The 27,293-nt window shown below is 39.3% G+C and overlaps 1 long non-coding RNA gene across 1 annotated transcript in view; it reads right to left on the reverse strand.

Moving 5' to 3' along the window:
• Nucleotides 1-8,680: 8,680 nt before the first annotated feature.
• Nucleotides 8,681-27,293, reverse strand: part of LOC111091960 — a 30,907-nt gene continuing 12,294 nt past the window's right edge. The window contains exons 2-4 of the long non-coding RNA XR_005377198.1: nt 11,993-12,222; nt 10,122-10,360; nt 8,681-8,909 (exon numbers count right to left, since the gene is read on the reverse strand). This is a non-coding gene — a long non-coding RNA (uncharacterized LOC111091960). The remainder of the gene's footprint in view (nt 8,910-10,121; nt 10,361-11,992; nt 12,223-27,293) is intronic.

The raw sequence follows: 27,293 nt of genomic DNA on the forward strand, positions 1-27,293 counted from the left end.
GTTTTATCATTTTCATGATATTACCCCGGACACAAGAAGAGGTTTCAGTGTTGGGACATCAGCTTAAGAACCTAGGTGGTGGACACAAGAACCTAGGTCTGTACAGCCCTCCTAGCAACCACTCCTCTCATCCACCCTTCTTAGGTCCTACTTCTCTCCCTTGCTTCTCCCCTTTCCTCCTCCATCCTATCCTGCCCCCCCGCCCTTTGACTGTCTTCCTGAAGCACTCACTAAGATCAAAAAGAACCTCCTTCCTTGAAATATCAGCCTCTTTTTCAATGTGACTCTGGGGACGCCCGGGTGGCTCAGTCCGTTAAGCATCCTCCTCTTGGATTCAGCTCAGGTCCTGCTCTCATGGCTCTGGAGATCAGCCGAGGTCTGGCTCCCTGCTCAGCCGAGTCTGCTTGGACACTCTCTCCATCTGCCCCTTCCCCCATTCCTACTCTCTGTCTCACACACACACTCTCTCTCAAATAAATACATCTTTAAAAAGAAAATAAAAATACATGGGACTCCTGAAGACTACTCTGTCCTGTGCTCCAGAAAAAAAAAATGAACAAGTGAAGACTTGGCCCCGGTTGCAGAGACACATCCGCCTTCTTGCTTCCAGGACCTCGAGTTCCAAACCTGTGAGTCTTGGCTTTTTCACTGACTTCAGCTTCCCCGAACCCATCCCCTTTCGGCATTAGGCAATGCCTGTGATGACAGCTGACTCATCCGGGAATGCAGCTTTCCTGGAAGTTTCCTCTGCTTAGATAATCACACCGTGGGGGGTGGGGGGAAAAACACTGGTTAATACAAGATTTTTTTTTTCAGGTCTCACATTTAATTCTTTAATCCATTCAGAGTTTGTTTTTGTGTATGGTGTGAAAAAGTGATCTAATGTTAGAGATGAAAAAATGAAGATGAAAAAATGTTAGCACAATGTAGAGAGTGTCAGAGGAGAAGAAAAGGCATCAGGGTCCTGGGGCCAATATGTACTTAAAATTTAACTAAGAAACATGGCACAGAAGGCTGCCAACGCCTAGAGCCGGGAGCTGAGAGGTATAGAACTAAATGAGAATCTACCTTTGCCCGTTGATAGCCGGGCAACTTCAAACCAGGCCTCCCTCAAAGGTAGCTGAGTGAGAGCAGAGACTCCTTTTTTATTTACAGTTGCAGTACTTAGTACTTTCATTAAATGGATGGAGAGCTACGTGGACGAATGAATGAGGATTCACATTTATGTTAAATATTCTTTATTCTTGAGTTTTCTGGTCTGTAAATGCAGCCTGAGATAACCAGATCATAGGTTTGTTGTGAGGATTAAACAGTATGAAATATGTACACACTCACCTGGGACCTGGCCTGCTGGATACGTGCAATAAATGTTTGTCTTGCTTTCCTTTCTATCCCCGGTTGGCCATCCGACAGAGGCCAGGCTCTGTTTCCTCATCACTTTTTGACCGAAAGGTCTAGGGAAAAGGCTGAGTGATTTTGAAGCCCTGGAAATAGCACCTATGATAATTCAGGTCACCTCCAAAACCTTTTTTTCACCTTTTATCTCCTCCTCCTAACTATCCTATTGTAAGGTTTGGAAACGCAAGTATTTTGCTCAGTTCAGATGGGGAAACAGGTTCAGGGAATCCTGAGAGCTTGTAACCCGCCAAAGATGTCAGATCAGGTTGGTGGTAGAACTAGATTGCAGGCTGTGGTTGCCGTATCCCATGCTTTTCTCCCTGGTGGACTCAAATGGGTTGGAAGTCACCAGAAAAAGAGCATTCCTTTTGTGGAACAAATAATGTTGAAGCTGCATACAAATGATTCCTACTCATTGATTCATCTATTTTATTTCATTGAGGCAGCTCTGTGATTCAAAAGATGGCCACATGGGATACATAAAGTGAGAATAATACGTGACAATATATCCTCCTCGGAATGAAGAAAGGTAAGTCGCCAACCCTGGAATACCAACCACACTGCAGTCAGCTCACTGACACCTCCGACTTCTGCAGCCTCGGTGCAGGGGAGAGGTGCTATTTGTTCATTTGTTAGAAATGTGTAATCCAGGGGATCCCTGGGAGGCTCAGCGTTTGGCGCCTGCCTTCAGCCCAGGGCCTGATCCTGGAGACCCGGGATCGAGTCCCGCATCAGGTCCCTGCAGGGAGCCTGCTTCTCCCTCTGCCTGGGTCTCTGCCTCTCTCTCTGTGTCTCTCATGAATAAATAAATAAAATCTTTTTTTAAAAAAAGAAGAAAAGAAAAGAAAAAAAAAAGAAAAGAAAAGAAAAGAAAAGAAAAAAGAAAAGAAAAGAAAAAAAAGAAATGTGCGTTCCGAGGGCACCCGGTGGCTCAGTCTGTTAAATGCCTGCCTTCACCTTAGATCAGGACCCCAGGGTCCTGGGATGGAGTCTTGCATCAGCCTCCTGACTCAGCGGGGAGCCTGCTTCTTCCTCTGCCTTTGCCTGCCACTCTTCCTGCTTGTATTCTGTCTCCCTCTCTCTGTCAAATAAATAAATAAAATCTAAAAAGAAAGAAGAAAGAAAGAAAGAAAGAAAGAAAGAAAGAAAGAAAGAAAGAAAGAAAGAAAGAAAGAAAGAAAGAAGGAAGGAAGGAAGGAAGAAGGAAAGAAAGAAAGAAAGAAAGAAAGAAAGAAAGAAGAACTCACCTCCTCCCTCCCTCCATCTAGAAAAGAAAGAAAGAAAGAAAGAAAGAGAGAAAGAAAGAAAAGAAAAAAATGTGTATTCCTGGGGCCCCTGGGTGGCTCAGTTGGTGAAGCAACTGACTCTTGATTTCACCTCAGGTCTTGATCTCAGGGTTGTGAGTTCAAGCCCTGCATTGGGCTCCATTGTTGACATGGAGCCTACTTTAAAAACAACAACAACAATAATTTGTAATAAAAATAATAATTTAAAACTTGCTTAAATGTGTATTTCCTTAAGTACTACATGATCATTGAAAAATTCCCCCCAAAAGCTTATTTTTTTAAAGAGCCCAAACCTCCCCTACCTACGCACTCTCAACCCTACTCTGCAGAGTTAATCTCTGCTAACTCTGCAGTTAATCTGCATATAATTCAAATATACGTGCATCACACAAGACGCGTGTGTGTAGTTTTTTCACATCAATGGGATCATACCAAACATATTCTTCTTCAACCTGCTTTCCACAAATCTATAGTAATCAATGGACATCCTTCTATATCACCACAGAGATCATCTTTACCATTGAAATGGTTGCATAGTTTACGCCATAACATTTCCCTATTAGTGGACAATTGGCACTTGATTTTTTCCTATAACCAAAATTGTTTATCTGTATATCTTTGTCCAATCGCATGAGAATTTCTTCAGAATGTCATTAGCCAACATTTCTTGAATCCTTTGCCTTCACACCAGGTGATTAGGACAAGAGGATTGCTGAGTTGTGGCCATGAACTCATCTCACTGTAAAAAAGTGGAGAACTGAGACTCACAAAAGGTAAAACCAGAGTTTTATCTTTAGGGATTTTTTTGGTTTTGTTTTACAAACTGCATAATTATGCACTTGTGCTATTCTGTTTCTTGGCTTCTGAGGAATTCTTCCCTATTGATGCTATGTCACCTTCTAAAAAGTCTTTCAAAATACTTGCCTGGGACTTATTACAGGCTGATAATGGGAAAATACTTGCCATTTGATCTAAGCTCTTCTTGTTTGGTTTGTACATATGCATGCTATGCAAAATCATGCAGAATTAAAGCAATAGGATAAATTTTATCTTGCAAAAAGCAAAGAATTTTACAAGTAATAATCTTCAAATGTAGTGTAGATATGCTAAATCATCACTTTCATTTATTTGTGGTAAAAGTCAAGCTTCAGAAAATTTTATTATTTTCCTAAATTAAGATGTGATATATAACATTATATTAGTTTCAGTTTTATGATATAATGATTCAATATCATGTATCCTGAAAAACAATCACCACAATAAGTCTAACATCTATCACCATACAGAGTTATGTAATTATTTTCTTGCCCATATTTATAATAAATATTTTAAATCCTTGCTTGCTACTTACATTGTCTGTCATTTCAGGTCTGTTTCTTTTTTTTTTTTTTTCCAGGTCTGTTCCTATTTACTTACTTTCCTCCTCATTAAGGGTCACATTGTCCTGCTTTTTGACATGTCTAGTAATATTTGACTGGATACTAGGCATTGTAAATTTTACATTCTTGACTTCTAGATTTTGTTGACTTCCCTAAAAAATATCAGACTTGTTCTGACAGTCAGTTAAGCAGATTGAGGAAAAGCTTGATCTTTTTTAGGCTGATTTTTAAGCTTTTTTTTTTTAAGATTTTATTTATTTATTCATGAGAGACACAGAGAGAGAGAACAGAGACACAGGCAGAGGGAGAAGCAGGCTGCCTGCCGAGAGCCCGATGTGGGATTCAACCCCAGGACCCTGGGATCACTACCTGAGCCAAAGGCAGATGCTCAACCACTGAGTCTCCCAGGTGCCCCTGATTTTTAAGCTTTTTAAAAGGAAGGCCTAGAGTAGCCTTCACTCTGAGCTAGTTTAGCCCCACTTCTAAAGTATGAGAAGACCTGGATGTTCAATGACAGTTTAATACCCTGGTTGACTGGAATTCAGAATGAGTTCTGAGGTGTTTATTTCTCAGCTTCTTGGTGATTCCTTGCCTCTCTTACAGAATTTTGTTTGCAGGTGTACAATTTGGTATTGAGCAATATATTAGTAGGACCTCTATGCAATTTTCTGAGCTATGTCTCCATTTAGCTCCTTTCTCATCAGCACTCTGCTCTACAAATTGTAACCACCTCACCTTCTCCAAACTCCAGTCTCAGTCTTCTCACTGAGACTGCTGTGCCCTATTTGAGTTTTCTTTTCCTGTGCAATGGTCTGAAAATTACCTCTATGTAGAAAATTAGGGTGACCACAGGGCTCATCTCATTTATTTTCCTTCTGTCAGGGATCACAGTTCTACAATGTCCTTTGTCCAGCATTTGGGAACAATTGTTTAACCATCTATTATGTCTAGTGTTCTACTTGTTTCTAACAAAAGGCTAAATCTGATCTCAGTTACTTTGTCATTACCAGAGGTGGAAATCCAATTTTTTTTACATATTGAAAATGTACAACCTTGTCCCAAACTGAAACCTCTTCTACGTCTGTGACTCAAATTTATTAACCATCAAGATGAATAAGTTCTGAGAACCTGATATACAACATGTTGACTATGGTCAATAATACAGTGTCGTATACTTGAAAGTCATTGAAAGCAGATCTTATAGGTTCTCACTACAAAAAGGAGGAGAGGAGGGAGGGAGGAAAGAAAGAAAGAAACAAAAAACAAAGAAAGAAAGAAATATTAACTATGTAAGTTGGCAATGGATATGTTAATTATCTTGATCTTGGTAACCATTCCATAATGTATAGGTATATCAAATCATCATGTTATAGAATTTAAATATATATATTTGTCATCATTCCTCAATGAAGCAGAACAAATAAATAAATAATAAAATTTATCAATGATCAAGATTTCGCCTTCCATTCCACAGTGAGCTGAATGGTGGCCCTCCAACAACATGTCCACATCCTAATCCTCAACCTGTGGCTAATACTGTCTTATATGAAAAAGTGTATTATACAGCAAAGGTGTGATTAAGTTAAGGGTTTGAGAGGAGGTGTATGTCCTGAATTACCCAGGTGGACTCTAAATGCAATCATATGTATCCTTGCAAGAAAGAGAGGAAATTTTACCATAGAAGAGGAGGAGGCAATGGAACCATGGAGGTAGAGCTCAGAGTGATAAAGCCACGAGCCAAGGATGACTGGAAGTCAGTGGAAGCTGGAAGAGACAACGAATGAACTTTCCTCTAGAGCCTTTAGAGGAAATCCTGTCCGACCGATACCTTGGACTTGTAGCCTCCAAAACTGAAAGAGAAGAAATTTGTTGTTTGAAGCCACCCAGTTGGTGGTGATTTGTTATGGCAAACCCAGGAAACTAATGCACATTCCTTTTACTTTTTTCCTTGCTAAAGTATTTTAACACAGATCTTAGCTCAAATGTTATTATTGAATCTTTCTTCCCTCCTTCCTCCCCTGTCTCCTGTAAATAGGAGTCATCTCCAGAGTCCTGCTCAGGTTCAAGTTCCACATTATTGGCGAGCAGCTTCCTATATGATGTTCTGTGCTTCATACTGTATCACATTAGCAGACCCACAGTATCTGATTGTTACTTAATGCATTTTTAATGAGGCCCAGCTTTCAAATAATTTATACAATCCCTGCTTAAAGACAATTCCCAAACTAATGTCAAACCCACATTTAAAATGTGTCTTCTAAATCCAGGCATACAATTAGTGTTTCAAATAATATTTGGTCTGAGCATTCTGCTACTCCTGTTCACACTTAACAAATTCATCCCCAATCTTTCTTGTTCCTAATTCTAGATTAAATTTCTTTAAGCATCTGTCTCCAGCTATCATTTAATAACTACCCAAGCTGCAAGGCACCTCAGAATGATCAAACAAAACAGGAGTGTTACAGAAAACTATCAAATAACTTCATTTTTCCAAGAGGCCTGCGGTAATCTTCACATATGGACCTTTACTTCTCCACCTCCATTACATCACAATGAAACAAGAGAAACCATGTTTATTTTTTCTGGTCACTGTCTCTCTCCTTGGCACTTTAGTTTTGCCTCAAAGCCCCCTGACTTCTCCCTGGAAACTGAATATTCAAAAGTTCCTTTGTCTAACCTTCCCTATGTCATGCTTCACTGCCAACCACCAACCTAACAGAGGGCTACTGGGCTCACAGTTTGTTCTCTGGTCCAATATCTGAGGTCCAGGTGTGATTATTCCAAAATAGAAGTTCTTTTGTGTTACAGGGAAAGCACACTGGATGAAAAAATCATGCAAATAAAAGCTACAGCATAGGGAATGTAGTCAATGGTGTTGTGATAGTGTTGTATGGGCACGAATGGGAGCTACACACTCCTAAGCACAGATTTGCTGAATCACTATGTTGTACACTTGAAACTAATGTAACATGCATGTCAACTATATTCAAATTTTAAAAAGAAAGAAAGGGAAGGAAGTGTACTGAACTAAAAGGGTCAAAAGGCCTAGGTCCAAGCCCTGGTTCTGGCTCTGTATGGCTTAAAACCCTTTTCAGAGGAAGTTACCACGTGATGTAGGGTAGCGTTTCCACCCTGTGGGATGAATTTGTGTACTGTGTAGACATTCATCCAGCAAAAAAATAATACTGACCCACATCAAAAGTTATTTGAATTTCAATTAACTTCTAATTTGCATGATGAGGTCACCTCAAGTTTGTGTTACCAGGTCTTTTTTCTTTTAAGATTTATTTATTTATTCATTTGACAGAGAAAGAGAGCAAGAGTGCGCATAAGCAGGGGGAGGGGCAAGCAGAGGGAGAGGGAGACTCCTCACTGAGCAGGGAGCCCGACAAGGGGCTTGCTCCCAGGACCCCGGGATCACGACCTGAGCCAAAGGCAGGCGCTCAGCCAACTGAGCCACCCAGGCCTCCCTGTTACTCAGCCTTTAACATCTCTTTTAACATTGGCTATTCTTTTTTTTTCTTTTTCATTGTGCTAAAATACACAATATAACATTTACCATGTTAATCTTTTTTTTTTTTTTTTTTGTAAAGTAGACTCCACACCCAATGTGGAACCCAACACAGGGCTTGAACTCATGGCCCTGAGATCAAGAACCGAACTGAGATCAAGAGTCTGATACTTAGTCAGCTGAGTCATCCAGGTGCCCCCTCGTGTTAACCATTTTTAAGAGTACAGTTCTGTGGCATAAACTGCATTCACATTGCTTGCTACCATTACCACCATCTATCTGCAGAACTCCTTTCATCTGAAAAAACTGAAACTCTGGAGCACATGAGTGGCTCGGTGGTTGAGCATCTGCCTTTGGCTCAGGTCACGATCCTGGGGACTGGGATCGAATCCCACATCAGACTCCCCTCATAGAGCCTGCTTCTCCCTCTGCCTCTCTCTCTGTGTCTCTCATGAATAAATAAATTTTTTTTTAAATAAAGTACTAAAATAAATAAATATTTTTAAAAAAAGAAGAAGAAAAACTGAAACTCTGTTCCCATTCTTCACTCCTCCTACCCCTGGCAATCACCACTCTCCTTTCTGTCTCCATGAACTGGACTACCCTAAGAACCTCATGTAAGTGGGATCATACAGTACTTGTCCTTTTGCGACTGGCTTATTTCACTTAGCAGAAGGCCCTCAAAGTTCATTCATGTGGTAGCTCGTGTCAGAATTTCTTCTTAAGCATGAATAAAATTCCATTGTGTGTGTATATACCACTGTTTGTTTGTCCAGGCATCCACCAGTGGATACAATGGATACATCTATCATCCAGATACTCTGGTTACTTCCATCTTGTTTCTATTGCAAATAATGCTGCTGTTAACATGGTCATAACATTGGCCATGCTTCCCTCTTAATAAAGAGGTAGTAAGGCCCAGGCCTGTCTTTAGTAGACTCCTAAGCATCTAGCTGGAATTTAATAACATTTAAGAGCCTTGTCTTGTTTTTATTGTATTCGTTTTTATGGTTTTATTTTTATGGCAAGTACATTCGTCTATAAGGGCTGCTATAACAAGGAACCACAAACTGGGTGATCAAAAAAATAATAATAATTTACTGCCATGTAGTTTAGGAGGCTAGAAATCCAAAATCATGGTGTTGGCAGGGTCTTGCTTCATCTGGGACTCAGGGTAGACTTCTTCCTCGCCTCTGATAGCTTCCTATGGTGACTAGTAATCCCTGACGTTCCCTGGTTTACCATCAGCCCTGTCTCTGCTTCCCATCGCACATGGCCATCTTCACATTGTCTTCCTTTTGTGTATGTCTGTGTCTGTGTCCAAATTTCCCCTTTCTAGAAGGAAACCATCAGACTAGATTAGGACCCATCCTAATAATTTCATTTTAACTTGATTATCTCTGTGGTCTCTTAATTTCTAAATAATGTCATATTCTGAGGGAATAGGGGTTAGAACATCAACATATCTTTTGTGCAGGGGGTGGGAGACACAATCTAACCCATAATAGCAAAGAAAATTGGTTTTCCATTTACATGGTGATATAGAGCTGTAGAATCTAAATCTCATAGTGAGTAGATATCCATTATTAAATAAAGATGAACAAGCTCTCCTTTAAGAGGCAGAGATTGCACATGATTTCTCTTGAATTTCCATTTTCCATTTCGCTCCCCCCACAAAATTATATCGTAATGCAGTGGTTTTTAACCACTGGTGATTTTGTGCCACAAGGAACTTTTGGCAATAGCTAGACATTTTTTGTTGTCATAACTTGGGGAGTTGGGGGGTATGCTACTCATGTCTAGTTGGTAGAAGCCAGGAATGCTAATTATTCTTAAGAACACAGGAAAGCAACAACAGAGAATTAACTGCCCCATAATGTATTGTGGTTAAGAGACCTGACTCCACCTAATACATTCTTATGCCTGAAAGTCTTTATAACCCTACTCACTGCAATAAAAATATGCTTATAAGAATCAAAATACATTTTTGCTATAGACTATATGTTTGTGTCCCCCCCAGATTCATAGGTTCTAGTCCTAACTACAGTGTGATGGCATCATTTGGGAAGTGATTAGGTCATAAGAGTGGATTCATATTCTTATAAAAAAGATTTCAGAGAGATCGCTCATCCCTTCCACCATGTAAGGACACAGTAAGAAGATGGCTGTCTATGAACCAGGAGTGGGTCTTCACCAGACTCTCAATGGGCCTGCATCTTGATCTTGGACCGCCTTGCCTCTAGAACTGTGAGAAATAAATCTCTGTTGTTTGCAAGCCATCTAGTCTAAGGTATTTTTCTTATAGCAGCCTGAACAGACTGAAACAATTTTTATTACCCATGACTGTAAAGTTCTAGGTGTTAAGATTTTTTTCAATTATTAGTATATCATTGTATCAGTATACAATTAATAAAGAAAAAACAAAAAAACTATTAAAAATCATGATAGATTTTAAACTTAAAAAGCTCTACTGGACTATCTTAATAAGAGCACTATTGCTGATCATTTTTAAGTTAATTAATGTATCCATGGGTGAATATTATTTACTTGTTGCTTGAGGCAGATTTAGTACTAGTTCCATTTTTATTTTTCATTTTTGTAGATGCCAGCTCTGAAAAACCTTGTTGACATAAGTAGATGGGAATGAGAGTTTTGTTATGGCGACATCGATCATCAATCCTTGAATTCATTTGAGCTCTACCTCAAAATCCACATAGTGATTTCTCCTTGGTTATTATTTTTGGTGATCAATGTTGAAAATTCCATTAGGTCTCTCTTCAATTTTGCTGAAATAAAAATAGAGAAATTCCTGCTTTGCAAAGGGAATTGTTACCCAAACAATACGTAAGCTGATATTTCAAATTGTTTAGACTCCAGAGATTTTTATCCTCCAGAGCAAGCCCTCGCAGTAAGAGTAGGACAGGGAGAGAAGAGAAGGGGAGACCGTGTCTGTCCCCAGGTAGACTCATATTAGTAAAGAATACCTACGGAAGGGGCGCCTCATGGCTCAGTCAGTTGTTAAGATTGACTCTTGGTTTCTGTTCAGGTCATGATCTCAGGCTCATGAGATCAAGCCGACACCTGGCTCTGCCCTGAGAGGGGAGTTTGCTTGAAGACTTTGTCCCTCTTCCCCTCACCCCTCTCTCTTTCTCTCTGTCCCACAAGTAAATAAATAGATCTTTAAAAAAAAAAAAAAAGAATACTATGGAAGTTGAGAATCTGGAAATTAATTGCCTTACCAGTATTTTTGCTTAGTTTCCTGTATAAAGTCTTCATTTGCTGCTTTGAAGATCACTAATATAAAATATCCTTTTAAAATACACTTATATGGGCGCCTGGGTGGCTCAGTTGGTTAAGCATCTGCCTTTGACTCAGGTCATGATCCCAGGGTCCTGGGATTGAGCCCTGCATCAGGCTCCCTGCTCAACAGGGAGCTTGCTTCTCCCTCTCCTTTTTTCCCTGCTTGTGCTCTCTCTCACACACAAATAAATAAATAAATAAAATCTTAAAAACATATATATATACTTATGTAAAACACACCAAAAAAGTGAATCAATTTAAAAATATTTAATATTTTTTAAAAATAATAATAAATAAATAAACATATTTAATATTTAAATATTTTAAATATTTTAAGTTCTTAACCAAGAAATAAAGCTAATACATGCAATGAAATAAAGTATTTCAGTAATAAAGTAATACATGCAATGGAAACTTTAATGTGGGCAAATGACTGAAGCATAGGAAATCCTGCCACGATGGATAAAGCATAGGCTTTGACATCACACAAATACAAATTTGAATTTTAGGGACCTTGCACAAATCACTTTACCACTCTGAGTCTCAGTTTCCTCATCTGTAAAAAGGCAATGAAACCTGTTTTATAGGTTGTTTCTAAGGGCTGAATAAAATACTATATAGAAAAATGCTCTGTAAACTATAAAAGAAAGTTATAAGGCCTTGTTTAAAGTGATGTTGGAGGGGTGCCTGTGTGGCTGCCTTCTGCTCAGGTCATGATCCGGGGTCTGGGATCAAGCCTACTTGGGGCTCCTAGGGGAGCCTGCTTCTCCCTCTCCCTCTGCCAGTCCCCCTGCTAATTATCTCCCTCTCCCTCTCTCAAAAAAATAAATAAAATCTTAAAAAAAAAAACCAAAGTGATGTTAGAGTGTTTCTTCTCCTCCCCACCCTCAATATTAATTGAATTAATAACAAACATCTCCGTAGAGGAGTATCTCCCCCTTGGGCCTGAGTTCTGAGATGATTATCCAGATTCAAAAGTTGGATTCTAATATCAGAAAAAGACGACCCAAAAGTTAAATCCACAGGTTCTTATTAGCATTTTTTTTATTCCCTTGCTAAATATAACAATTGTGTCCTTAAACCATAAGACTTCAGCGAATACTAAGGTTGCTTCCTACCTTAGAATGCAAAGAAATTGCAGGAGAAATAGATTTCCTGTGTAAGTACGTGCCTGGGAAGTTCCTACATCCTACCATCTCTCCGCACATTCTCTCCTGGATGACAAGTGCTCTGCTCCATTCCCAGTGCCTTATCTCACAGTTGCCATGCACATTTGAGGTTTTTATTTGCTGTTTATGGTATTATTAAGCACTTACAATATACGGAATTGTTCCTTATGGGCTGAAGGCTGAAAAAGAAAGTTTCCAATGAAAACCAGTCTTGTGATTCAAAGGCTTTGTGCAAATTAAAAGAGCAAAGTGCTTGAATAGGTCAACATAAAAATGAATGCTTGTACAGTTTCTAGAAAAATCATCAGAGAGCTATCAAACAGGAGATAATGAAAGATTTTCAGAGCATCTAAACAAAAAATACAGAGACTGTAAAATGTTGGTACTGTTTATGCACTTCTTTCCTTGGTTACAATGTTCCTATATTTAAAAATGGGATTTTTTAGGTTCGCCTGGGTGTTGAGTCATTAAGCATCTGCCTTCTGCTCAGGTCATGATCTCAGTGTCCTGGAGCCTTGCATCAGGCTCCCTGCTCAGGGGGAGGGGGAGTCTGCTATTCCCTCTTCCTCTGCCTCCCCCCAACCCCACGTGCTCGGTTTCTCCTGTGTGCGCACTCTCTCTCTCCCTCAAATAAATAAAATCTTTAAAAATTAATTGAAAAAATTAAAATGGGATTTTCTAAAATATTGTGCTGAGACAGCATATTAGCAACAGATCTTTTATCACATGTAAGATTTTTTACCCCAAAACGGTACTGAGGCTATTAAGCTATGTCATAAAATAACCCCAAAATGGTATTTTTAAGATTTTTTTATGTCACATTTTATAACAACATATAAAATGAAAACATTTTGCTTAATCTTAGTATGCTTTGTTCTTTGTAAAATGCAATGATTTAATTTTTTCCACTCTTATTATTCTTCCTGTTATAAACTTGTTTAATGCAATAAATTAAATTTATATCATTTCTTGCAGTATTAATGTGTTCAGGAGACATTGTTTAGCTGCTTCCTTTAATCCAAGCACATGTTGGCTGCCTTGAGTTCTTGTGGATATTCAGTCAAAATATATTCTAATTTTAAAAGTGTTCTGAGGTAAAGTAAGTTTGGTATATGAAATTCGACATTTAAAATCCGCTGGTGTTAAGATTTGGCTAGATATGAAAAGAACACGAGAAAATATTCACGATCAACTGTCTCCTGAAAAACTATAGAATAACATCAACAGTAATTTTGTTTTTTAAAGACTATATGTTTGTATACTAAAAAGCCAGAAAATTCCCTCCAAATTGTTAGCAATAGCTACTTGGGGACCGGGGGGCTGAAAATGAGAGAGGATGTCAGAGAATTTTCAGATTTTTATACACATTTTTATTAAATATATTTAATGTGCAGGCATTATTTTTCTGACTTACACTTTATTTTTAATTACAATCAACAGTGAATGTAGTTTTAGCAGTAGCAAAACTAAGTCGATTATGAGAGTTACTTTTAAAAGGGAGTCTCGGGACACCTTGGTGGCTCAGTGGTTAAGCATCTGCCTTTGGCTCAAGGTGTGATCCTGGAGTCCCTGGATCGAGTCCCACATGAGGCTCCCTGCATGGAGCCTGCTTCTCCCTCTGCCTGTGTCTCTGCTTCCCCCCTCTCTCTCTGTGCGTCTCTCATGAATAAATAAATAAAATCTTTAAGAAAAAATAAAAGGATTAAAAATAATAATAATACAAAAAATAAAAGGGAGTCTATCCCACCAATATATTTGAAATGTTGCCTGCTTTAGCCGTGGAGGAATTTGAGACCATCTCCTCCAACATCTACTCCAAACTCTGAGTCCAGGAGCTGCCTGCCTCCCCAGGGACCACATGTCGTAGGAATGCAAGGCTTGATGCATTAGCACTTTGTTAGCATCCTCTGTGTTCAGGAGCCAAAGTGCTGCACAGAACTCCAGGGCAAGCTTTTCAGAAGAGAATCTCCATTTCCGCTCACTCAGAATGAAAGAAAAGTCATTTCGTTCAGTTTAGAAATGTTTAGATAATTCTTAGTTTATAGGGTTCCAGTTTGAATTGCTTTATTTCCCTGCTTTAGCCTTGATTTCTCTAACAACACTGTTTCTGCTCTGTAGAATAGGTTCTGCAGGCTCTGTTCTCCACGTTTCTTGGTAAAGTGTCTCCCAAACTCATCTGGTCACACGCATCACCAGACACATTTGTTAAAAATAAGATCCCAAGGCCTCATCACCGACCTGTTTGGTTAGGACCCCTGAAGCCATTCTAGGTCACCCAGGTGACTCTTAGGATCAGGTGAATGTGAAAAATGTTGCCTCAGTTTAATAAATATCTAGCTGGGTCTTAAATTTTTATGACCAGATGTGTCCTAGAGATGCTCTAGGCCAGTGGCTCTAAACTTAGAACCTCAGAATTATCAGAGCATTCGTTAAACCGCAATGGTGAGGTTCCATTCCCACTTTCTGATACAGTCAATCTGCAATTGTGGGATTGAAGGATTTGCCTATAAGTTCCCATATGATGCTGCTGCCGGCCCCAGGGATGACTCTGAGAACCACTCAAGTCCAGTTGCTTTCCCCCTGTTTTAACCACAAGCCACAATGGGAGAAACATTTCACATTGGACCCCGTGCCCACACGTGTTGACCTGAAAAGTTTCATAGAAAAATACTCATTCTTGCTATTCTTGCTATGAGCAGTACACTCGGGTATTTTATATTTTACTTCACTCTTTAAAAATCCACTAAATGAATTGCACGTCCCAGCAATAGGCTGCAGTCAGCAATTTGAAAAAAAAAAAAAACCTAAAGCTAACCTAATCTTTGAAAGGTTTAGATCAGTGACACACTTTTTTGATCACATGCATTAAAAGTAAAACATTTTTGAGCATGCACTCGCCAAATTTGTACGTTTGTAAATTATATACTTGTACTCTCATGATCCATATATAAGATATTAGTAGAGCTTCATATTTTCCTTTACATTTCAGATGGGGGAAAAATGCAAATAAAGGTTCTGACACTTCTTCCGGCTTCTGAGTATATCATCTTCCCAAACTACTCCACCTTGGAGACTCAGACGCCCAGAAACTTCCAATGCCACACAACTGGCTTCTGATAAGGCAATTTTGTTTTGTTTAAAGGACTTAAAAAGTAAGTAGATGCTGGTTAAATAATGAGTGGCTTTTTTTTTTTTTGCTCCTTTTTTAAAAATCTGCAAAAGGTATAGGAAGATATGTGAATACCATACCACTTTTTTAAAAAGGCTACCAACTTTCATGTGATGTAATTTCACAGAAGCATTAAATGTGATACATGGTGGTGACTCACAGTACCTATGAGATGGGCTTTTCTAAAATGATGAGACTGGTTCCAGTGTCCCCACTACTTTCTAGTTACAATGACAACTGTGCCAGAGAGTTGGCTACATTTCATCTGAACAATGAGACCCTCATGGAGAAGTTCTGCCCATAGCTGGGATCTGGCTCCTAATTTTCTTGTGTCCAGTTCCTGGTAAATAAGGAGAAGTACGCTACAGACATTGGGCCATTTCCCCCTCTTTGTGGTAAGCTGTAGTGACTGAAACTTTTGGATCCCCCAAGAGGCAGGAAGCAGGATCTGCTGTTACTCTATGTTCCGAGAAGAGAAATTTTATCTTTGTTCCTGTCATAGAACATCTTCATAAGGCTCTAATTAGGCAGCATGCATGTGACCCACTATGGCTCTCACACATGCGCAGACAATACATTTGATTGGCAATAAGACTCAGAATAATTATGTGGCCACTAGAATTAATTATAACTTTCAAACATGATGGGATGAGAAACCCCTAACTTAAAAAAAAAAACCAGAAAGCTATCTGACTGCTTGTGAATAGTAAATATCTTACCCCAAAAGACACTTGTAAAGTTACAGAGGGAAGTTAAAAAAAAAAAACAAAAAAAAAAAACTCAAAGGATTTCTTTATATGAGCTGGGAAGATCTTACAAGTTTGATGGGGAAAAAAAAAATCTTCACTTGAAAATTGAACTCTGAGGTTTGCCAATAAAACGCAAATCCCAGTTCCGAAAGAGGATGCTTGAAGGTTAATCAGCCTCTGAAAGAGCTCTATGGGATTGCTGACCTGGGTACCCTCCGTGCATAGGGACAAGAAGGACCAACAAGGGGCTGGCCCCTGGACCCACAGCCCGACTGGGCTCCCATTCCGTGTTTCAGCTCAGCCTTCATCCGCTCTGTGTTTCACTCTGTGTAGCTGTCTCTCTCTGCCTCTCTTCCTCTTTCTCTTTTTTTTTTCTGTTTTTTTTTTTTTTTCTACTTCATCTCGCCCATCCTCCAGCTGGCCATAATGTAGCAAGAAATGTAAATATGTTTACTTTTGTTAAACTTATTTAAAATATACATGTTTCCGATTTTAATTTTAAAAGTGATCCATCGAACACCTGATGGTTCTCCTCCAAAAATTATGTTTGCTTTGAGTTTGCATGTGGTCTCTGATCTATGAGATTTTATTCCCTAAGATATCAGGGGCTCATTCACAAGAGGAAAAAAAATTCTCTGTGCTCCCAATTTAGATTACGGAATCGCTCGCATTCCCTATCAAGCAGAAGACACTGGAAATACTTTAATTATTTTTGTTTGGTCTCCACCTGGTGGTTGGAAATCAAAACACAAGCCATTAATGGAACTGGAAAAACCAATTGTTTCAATTCCTCTTTCGGGTATATGAGATCAAATTCTTTAATGAGAAAATATTTTCAAACTGGAAAGAAAAAGTAATTAAATATGAAAAATTTTAAAGACTGATCAATGCCTTTCTTTTTTTAATTATTTCTTTTTCTTCTTCTTTTTCTTCTTCTTTTTCTTCTTCTTCTTCTTCTTTTCTTCTTCTTCTTCTTCTTCTTCTTCTTCTTCTTCTTCTTCTTCTTCTTCTTCTTCTTCTTTCTTCTTCTTCTTCTTCTTTTCTTCTTCTTCATTGCTTCTTTATAGGAACCAAGAATGGGGAAGGCATCTTAATTTTTCAACTCCTGGGATTACTTTCTACCAGAGTCTGATAGTCTCCCAAACCACCAATCTTCATCTAAAAGTGCCCCAGGATATGTTTATAGTTTTTAATGGAGATCCAAAATTTGTAACTCAAAACACACAGCATTGAAAGTCCTACTGGTGTATAAGTCTTATTCTTGTTGAAAACACCAACAAATAAATGAACAAATAAATATCTTTGGAAGACCACCACGTTTCGAATGTAGGGAGCATATATACTGCATAGTGAGCCTCCAATGCTAATTTTTCTCTTATCCTTTTATTCTGTGTTCCTGGTATGCAATATTTTCTTTCATTCTACAAATATGTTGAATGAACACTCTGTTAAATACAGGCCCTTATATGAGGGCCTATGGAGCCTTCTCACAGAAACTTATGATGCTTCCTCATATCACAATCATAACTAAATAATTAATGGTGTAATTACTTCGATTCTTATAAGTCTCCTTTTTTTTTTTATTTATTTATGATAGGCACACAGTGAGAGAGAGAGAGAGAGGGAGGCAGAGACACAGGCAGAGGGAGAAGCAGGCTCCATGCACCGGGAGCCTGACGTGGGACTCGATCCCAGATCTCCAGGATCGCGCCCTGGGCCAAAGGCAGGCGCTAAACCGCTGCGCCACCCAGGGATCCCTCTTATAAGTCTCCTAGTTAGGGTCTATGAAGTTGCCATAAACTCTGAATTAGTGAATACCGAACCGCTGTTCCTAGAAGTATAGAGTTAGGTTCCTGCCAGACTCGGATCACATTTTCATCAACTGATGGATATATATATAATGTTGTGTGCCGTGTATTTCCTTTAAAGACGCCTTTTTGGGACACCTGGATGGCTCAGCAGTTGAGCATCTGCCTTCGGCTCAGGGCGTGACCCTGGGGTCCTGGAATCAAGTCCCGCATTGGGATCCCTGCATGGAGCCTGCTTCTCCCTCTGCTTGTGTCTCTGCCTCTCTCACTGTGTCTCTCATGAATAGATAAATAAAATCTTTAAAAAATAAATAAAGACACCTTATTTAATATATCTTGTCGATTCGTTAAGATTGGACCCATACAACTCATGCCTGAACGAGGCTCATCTAACACGCATGCATTTTCTCCATGGGGCACATCACGGCCTTCTTGCACTCAGAGCACCAGACAGCACCTCAATGCTGCACTTAAAGTTCATTTCAAACAGTAGAATCACCCACAAAAAGCACAAAAATGCAAAAATAGTGGCCCTAAGAGGCCATGAAAAAGACATTGTTCCGAGTATGAGTACTGAAACAAGAAGACAGCAGTCACCTTGTTCAACTTCAACTGGAAACATGTGCCTCACAACACAAATTTTTTGAAGCCCTGCATGTCTATTAATGACTATGAAAGCATGGCAAGCATTGATTTGGGGGTTACAGATAGATTTTAGGAAATAGGCTGTTATGGACTAAATTGAGACTTCGCAAAATTTATATGTTGAAGCCCAAACTCCCAATGTGACTATATATAGGGCTAGGGCCTTTAAGGAGGTAATTCAGATTAAATGAGATCATAAGGGTGGGGCCTTGGGACACCTGGGTGGCTCAGTGGTTGAGTGTCTGCCTTTGGCTCAGGTTGTGATCCCCAGGTCCTGGGATCAAGTTCCGCATCGGGCTCCCCACAGTGAGCCTGCTTCTCCCTCTGCCTAAATGTCTCTGCCTCTCTCTTTCTGTGTCTCTCATGAATAAATAAATAAAATCTTTAAAAAAAAAAAAAGGGTGGGGCCTTAACCCAATAGGACCGGTGCTCTCATAAGAAGAGGAAGAGACACCCTCTCTCTGTTTTTGCAGGTGGTTAGAGAAAAGGTCGTGTGAGGACATAATGAGAAATTGGTCATCAGCAAGCGAGGAAGAGAGACTTCACCAAAAATGGAATTTTCCAGCACTTTGATTTTGGACTTGTAGCCTCTAGGACTCTGAGAAAACAAATTTCTATTTAAACGTCCCCTCTGTAGTATTTTGTAATGGCCCTAGCAGGCAAATTTGCAAATACAGGATCCACAAGAACTGACTGTGTTTCTGAGGAGGATCGACCGTATTTTTTTTTTAACATCAGCCTCCCTGCTGAATTGTAAGCTACATGAGGGCAGGAACTGTGGCTCTGCTTGTTCACTGTAATTTCTCGAAGCACAGTGCCTTATCTGTACTAAATACTTAATAAATCTATCGTGAACAAATGGATAAATGCAAGGTTTGATATACAGTTTCATGTCCAATGTCTTTCCTTGCCCTCCCATTGTTCTTGTTCTTTTAATGTACTATCATTATATTTTTCATATATTCTATTTTTTCATATTTTATTATTGCAGAGAGATCAGAATGAGTCCTATGAAATGATGGCTTCTTGTATTCACTATCTTCCTGGCAGCAGCTGTGACATAGTTGTCACGGCCCGTGCGTTAATGAACTTGGTCATGGCTGTCCATATTACCTTCACTTCTGTTGAGTTGTGTGCATTGTCCTACTAGATGTGTTAAGCTTTATTGCCTTTCAGAGTGTCTTCAAAATCTTTACACTACGATTCAATACTGAAACAAAAAGTCATTGTCTACCAAGGAAGGCCTCATGGTATAGGTGTGGGACTTAAGTCTGATATTTGTAGAGCAAATATTTGTTGTTGGAGGAGTTACTGCGGCTCTATAGTTTCTTTCCTTTTTAAAAAAATACGTTTTAAAGATTTTATTTATTCATTTGATGTGGGAGAGAGAGATTGAGAATGAGAGAACAAGAGGAGGGAGAGGGAGAAGCACACTCCACTGAGCAGAGAGCCCCACCAAGGGGCTTGATCCCAGGACCTGAGTTCAACCAGTTGAGCCACCGAGGTGCCCCGCAGCTCTACATTTTCTTGCAAAGCAACAAGCAAGGGCTTTAGGAGACTTAAGAAAGGAAGATATCCATGAACAGATGAAGAGAAGTTCCATTCTGTTAAGGAGGTCTGTGTAAAGATTGCTTGTCAACTTGCTACCCTAAAATTGGTGTACAACCAGCAGCAGCAGCAGCAGCAGCATCTGGAAGCTTATTAGCAATGCAGAATTTCAGCTCCATCCCAGACCTACTGAATCAGAATCTGCATTTTAACAAGACTCTCAGGAGATTCGTGTGCCCAGTCAAGTCTGAGAAGCACTGGCATTTCGCACACCAAGATACGCACCTGAATGAATTTGGAGATCTTGCCAAGTGATGAAAGAATTGTCAAAGTAACGAGAGATTTGTGTGCTCAGTTATTGCATAAGGACTTCAGCTTTGCCACAGCCTAATTGGCAGCGTTCTTTTTCATTCTTAGTGATTCGTAAAATAATGGTCCTTCCTACAAACAGTGGCATCTTAGATTTGAGGGAATACGGCTAGTATTAGTTCAAGACCTTAGTTTTGCTCTAAGTTATCATGGTCACAGGTGTGGAGACCCAAGTGGAGCTAATTTATCACAATTTACAGTCACTCAAGCAGCAAACTCTCAAATCAATAATGTTTTTCAGTTTCAGCTCCTGGAAAAGCTCAGATTAAAGCATCAGTGGAGCAGAGAGAGAGACAAAAGGCCCTTCTCTGGGAAGAAGCAAAATAATAAGCCACATCTTCACAAGTGATCAAAGTCCATGCAAGAAATGCTTCTATGACTAAAGATTGATGGGAGATTTGAAAGAAAGGAAGAAGAAATATGTACAGATGCTCTTTACCTTGACAGGTGAATCTTTTTAAATGTTTCAATTAGAAAATTTTATGATGTTCCTCTTTTATTCATTCTGGCCCACAACGGGGGGAGGGGAATAGTAAGTAAAATGAACAGAATTGGGGGAAAATGGAATAACTGGCTTATTATTAAGAGTGATTGTTTTTCTTAATCATTTCTGAGTTTTTACAGGTTCATACATAGGTAAATACAAAATGTATGCAAATATATTCATTTGAAGCCCTCAGATGCTTTGCTTGATATTATGGAGGTTAATTTAAAGCCTGTGGGCTCTGAAACTGACTACCAAGTTTCATAGCCCAGCACCAGCACTTACTCATTGTGTGACTTTGGGAAAGCTACTTAACCTCTCTGACTCAGTGCTGTCATTTGAAAACAGAAAAAAATCAAAATCGTTTTAAAGACAAATGTGCAAAGCACTTAGAATAGTGTCTTGCATATAATGAGTGGCCAATAACTGTGAGATGTGGTTCTTTCTGATATTAATATTCTTAGCCTCGAGCATTAATTCTTAGTGTATGGTCCCTAGAATAGCAGCATTGGCATCACCTGGGAATTTGTCAGAAATGCAAATTCTCTGAGTTCAACCCAGACCTACTCAATCAGAAATTCTGGGAGTGGGGCCTCCATCCCTTTGCTTCAACCTGCCCTTCAGCTGGTTTGATGCAGACTAAAATTTGAGAGTAGCTGACATAGGGGACTAGCCCTTTAGTTGTGGTGATGAAGTTTAGATTCCTAACTCTTCAGCTTCCTGCTCTTTAGCTTTTTAGCATGATGGAAAGAGCCAGTGGAGACAGCAAGTCAATTTAGAGTCTTGTGCAGGCCTACTCTGAAAGCTTGATAACACTGCACTTAAGTTAGAAGGAGCAAGGGATTGAAAAGCAGAGTGTAGTAAAGATCACGCTGCATGAAGAAGAGAAGCCAAGTCCACAGGAAGCCAAAGTCCCCAAAGTACTTAAAGGACAGCTAGAAAATCCGATGGTAAGAGTGTAACAGTAACACGTGATTACAGCTACTGCAGTGAATAAGCAGGTAAGAAGGCAAAATGAGCCAGAGAAAAGATGAAATGGCCAGAGATGTCAAAGCAGCTAAATTGTGTTGTATTAACACTTCCCTAGCTCACAGTGAGCCCTACTGTGAATTTTGTTTAGTTATTCTTTGGGGACAGGTGCCTTTAAAATCGAGGTCACTGGTGATCAACATATTGACAAGGTCTGTGGCTAACTACTAAGGCTGCTGCATTTGCTACCTTCTAGGGTCTGGGGATGAATTCCTTACTGGAAATGTGTAATTAGTTTCCTTGGTTATCTGACCTGGGTTAGTTGGACATTGGCTGTCATTCTTTTGATGCACTTGACTTATATTTGCTTCCCTTGGTGATGATGAAGAATGGCCACTGGAAATGATTTAAAGTAGAGTTTACTGAACTCTAGACAGGGGCTGAGGAGTTGATTAGAGACTCAAAGTGATGTGTCCAAATGCTGCTTTTTCATTTTTTGTGGCCTTGGAGGAAATTTTGCTTTGTAGCATCTAAATTTCACAAAAGAGTATCAAGAAGGCCCTCTCCATCCCATGTCTCTCTCCCCTCCCACACACCCCCAACGCTGCCAAGCCAGGAGTAACCCTATCTTTTCATCTCCTGTTAGATCTAGAAATTTCACTGTCCTAGGTAGGGCATTGAACTGATTAAAATGTAAATCCTCAGAAGATTTTTAAGATGCTTGCCTGGCCAAACTGATCACACAGTACTTTGCAAACATGCAGTATTGCATAAAATTTCAACTAGAAAGAAATAGTACCTCTAATTAAGTGTCCATATCTGATGCTGCTGTGTTAACTGTTCATTTTGTTCTCGGCTGCATTGTCCCAACTTAGCCAAATGAGTCATGTTTAGTTAGACATTAAGCACAGAATAACTGGAGACTATACCAGGTTGGTAACACAAATGATCAGAGGCCCACAAAGTCTAACCCAATGTACTGGTATGGAAAGAGTTTCTAAGGCTCTATAGCTGCTTAGAGTAAATACACTAATAACCTCTGTGGCCTAGACTCCCTTTTCTGTTTACTTTTCCTTCAAATCTATCTTGTCCCCAAACACAAAAATACTCCTTCTAGCAAAAACAAATCCCAAAAGTCAAAAGGTGGAAGCAAATCAAGTGCCAATCAGTGGATAAATGGTTCAACAAAGTGTGGTATAGACATATGGTGGTCTTAAAAAGGAAGGAGATGGGAGGCCTGAGTGGCTCAGTGGTTGAGCATCTGCCTTCGGCTCAGGGTGAGATCCTGGGGTCCCGGGATCGAGTTCCACATCAGGCTCCCTGCATGGAGCCTGCTTCTCCCTCTACCTATGTCTCTCTCTGTGTGTCTCTCATGAATAAACAAATAAAATCTTAAAAAAAAAAAAAAAAAGGAAGGAGATCCTGGCACATGCTATGGCATGGGTGAAACTTAAGAACGTATGTTAAAATAAGCCAGTCACCACAAGAAAAATACTATAATATGATCCATTTATATGAGGAATCTAAAGTTGTCAACTTAATAGAAACAAAGTAGAATGGTGGTTGCCAAGGTCTGAGAGGAGGGGAAGATGAGGAGTTATTGCTTAATAAATATAGAGTTCAAGTTTTGCAAGATAAAAAAATTCTGGCGGTCTGTTTCACAGCATTGCAAATGTCCTCAACACTACTAAAACGTACACTTAAAAATCAGATGGTGGATTTATGCCATGTGTTATTTACTACAATAAAAAGAAAATTCAGGGTGCTTGGGTGGCTCAGTTAGTTGGTTAAGTGTCTGCCTTTGGCTCAGGTCACGATCCTGTCCTGAGATTAAGCCCCACATCAGGCTCACTGCTCAGCTGGGAGCCTGCCTCTCCCTCTTCCCCTGCCTCTCCCTCCACTTGTGCACACATTCTCTCTCAATCTCTAATGAAAAAAATATATATACCTTTAATAAAAAAAAAATTAGGCATCCCTTGAAAAAATGGCTAAAATGGTAAATTATACATATTTTACCACAATTAAAAATAAAAGGCAAAAAAAATTAGAAATAATCCAAAAGGCCAAAGTACCACATAAAAATGCTGTACTTTTTCTTTATACCTGGATTCCAAAAAAGTCCTATTAGACAGTGGCTTTTAATGGAATAATGAGAAGAAACAGAAGCTGAGGAAGAACGGTTAGCCTGACTGAAGTGCCCTCAAAATATAACCTGGGCAGTCTGCCTCTGCATCTGTTTTCGTAAATGTTGAGCTAAACAATGCTCTTGCTATGAAAAAAAGAGACAAGTTTAAAAAGAAAAAAAAACTAGTCAATCCAGGGCCCCCACTGCTGCCCTGCAGAGAGGGGACGACTGTGCCTCTGACCCTGAGCACAGCTACCATCTGGATGTGTGTGCATGAATATCCTATGAGGGATGGTCAGCAGCTGCTGCCTATTTGATCTGAGGAAGGAACCAGAAGGGGTGAGCTTGAATTTCATGGAGAGCTTTGGGGTGAATGTTTGCAAGAAACTGCTGTCTCCAGAATTAGCCAGGGAAGAGTTTTGGAGGGAGGTGCTGGAATTCTCTGGAACAAAGTTTTTCTGAAGCGTAATCCTATGCAAGGTCAAAAGGGAAAAAGCACTCAAGTCTCTTTTTATTTTCATTTTTTAAGATTTTATTTATTTATTCATGAGAGACACAGAGAGGGCCAGAGACATGGCAGAGGGAGAAGCAGGCTCCATGCAGGGAGCCTGATGGGGGACTCGGTCTAGGACCCCAGGATCATGACCTGAGCCAAAGGCAGACACTCCACCACTGAGCCACCCAGGTGCCCCTCATCAAGTCCCTTTTAACTCCATAATTCTTTTGTTAACTAAGGTGATTCATATCCTCAGGGACTTAGGCTGAAGTCAGCAGGAGCCACTGCAGTTACCCATCCACCTGAGAACAGGGAAGAAAAGTTAAAATTGGTGTCATGGAACACAACTATAGTGTGTATGTGAGCAACACACAGGAGCAGAGCCAGGCCTGAGACGAGGCTGCAATAAGGGTGAGTGTAATTTCCCCTTTTTGACTTAGATTTTAGCTACGTCCATGGTTTCAAATTTCCTACAATGAACACGTATTACTTTGCTTGGGGAAAAAAGACCCCCTTCTCAATCTGCAGCAATGCTCTCTTATTATTAATAAGTGCACAGAGATTACCCTGGCCCCCATCACAAGTGATGAAGTCACAGACCATTGTGGATTCTTTGCACTGTCAAAATTTTAACACCATATTAAAGAAACATAAAGCTGAATCTTTACTTCGCACCATGCATGAAAATAAATTCAGTTACATTATAAAATAAATGTTTTAAAACACACATAAAGAATACTAAGAAAAATAATCTTTGTATAACTGTGGATGAGAAAGGCCTTTTTTAAGATGGCACCGATGCCAAAAATCATAAGTAAACAACAGGTACATCTACACTCATAAAAATGAAAAGCCACTAAGATAGACAGTGATTCTGGAAAAATATTATTTTAAAATATGAAAATATAGATAATGTCTTTATAAATAAAGAGGGCTTAAAGCTATTTCAAAAATCACATTTTTGTTTAAAAAAAATTAAAAAGTGAAAGATCTGAACAGAAAAATCACACAATACAAATGACAAAACTATGAAAATTTGTCTTAACATTAGTACTAATAAAAATAGAAAATTAAAAGACTTCTTTTTCACATCTTGTGTTGGCAGATATTATAAACCCTTTTCTTCCATCCTATGGATTGAATTCCCACCAAAGCTGCCATGGGAGTGGTGAATGAGGGCAACTCCTACATTTGTCAAAGTCTGGTTACCATTTCCCATCACCATTGCCCACACAGGGAGACTAGGAAGTAGGGAGTTTTGATGGCAAAGGTGAGGAAGTAGATCTCAGCCAGTGGTTTAATGAAGCACCATCCCATAGAGCAACTGGAATCTTCATATAATGTTGATGGGCGTGTTTATTAATAGAAGCACTTACAAAAACTGTTTGACAGTGTCTATGAAAGCTAAATTTACGCATACCCTATGACTCAGCATTTCCACTTCTTGGTATGTACACAACAGAAGTGAGTCCTTAATGCGTACCCAGGTTCAGCTCAAGTAATGTACAAGAATGTTCATAATTTCAACAGCCCTTTGTGATAGAAACACTTAACACACTAGGAATAGAAGGGAACTTCCTCAACCTGATTAAAGACATCTACAAAAAATTCACAGCTTATTCTTAATGGTGAAAAACTGAGTGATTTTTTCCTAAGACCAAGAAGAGAACAAAGATGTCCAGTCTCAACACTTCCATCCAACATTTTATTGATTGCACTGTTCTAGCCAGAGCAGTTAAGCCAGAAAATGAAATAAAAGACATGCAGATTAGAAGGAAGTATAGTTATCTCTATTTGCAGACGGCATGATCTTATATGTGGAAAATCCTAACTATGAGAATTAATAAATGAGTTCAAAAAGGTACAGGATACAAAAATCAATATATAAAAATTAATTATATTTCTATACATCTGCAATGAGCCAACATAAAATGAAATGAACAATTCTATTACAATAGCATCAAAAAGAAAAAAATGGTTACAAATAAATGTAACAAAAATGTAAGACTTAGACGCTGACAACTACAAAACACTATAGAAAAGAAATGAAAGAAAACCTAATTAAACCTATGTAAAGACATCATGTTTTCATGGGTCGGAAGACTTAATATTGTTAAAAAGGCAGCATTCTCCACCCTGATCTACCGATTCAAGGCAAAAAATTCAAAGTAGTAAGTGGCTTCTTTGCAAAAATTTAAAAATTCATATGGAATTGCAAGGGACCAACAATAGCAAAAACAATCCTTATTTTTTTAAAAGATTTTATTTATTTATTCATGAGAGACAGAGAGAGAGAGAGAGAGAGAGGCAGAGACACAGGCAGAGGGAGAAGCTGGCTCCACACAGGGAGCCCAACATGGGATTCGATCCTGGGTCTCCAGGATCACGCCCTGGGCTGAAGGCAGTGCTAAACCGCTGAGCCACCCAAAGGCTGCCCCAAAACAATCTTTAAAAAGACAAAGTTGGACAACTCAAACTTCTAGATTTCAAAACTTACAACAAAGCTACAATAATCAAGGCAATGTGGTACTGGTGTAGAGTAGACATGCTAAATCAATGAAGTAGAACTGAGAGTCCCAGAAATAAACCCTCAAGATTACAGTCTATTGGTTTTTAACAAGAGTCCCAAAAAGACTAAATAGGAATAGAATAGTCTTCAGTAAATGATGCCAGGACATGTTGATATCCACATACAAGAGCATCTCCCCCTCCACCTCACAACATCAACAAAAGTTAACTAAAAATTGGATCAAACACCTAAATGTAAGATCTGAAACTGTAAAACTCTTAAAATGATTCAGAGACATAAGACTTTCTGGCTTGTTTCTTAGACATGACACCTAAAGCTAAGTAGCAAAGGGCAAAATAAATGAGGTGGACACCATTAA

Source organism: Canis lupus, chromosome 23, assembly GCF_011100685.1.
Source record: "Canis lupus familiaris isolate Mischka breed German Shepherd chromosome 23, alternate assembly UU_Cfam_GSD_1.0, whole genome shotgun sequence".
NCBI classification, from domain to species: domain Eukaryota; kingdom Metazoa; phylum Chordata; class Mammalia; order Carnivora; family Canidae; genus Canis; species Canis lupus.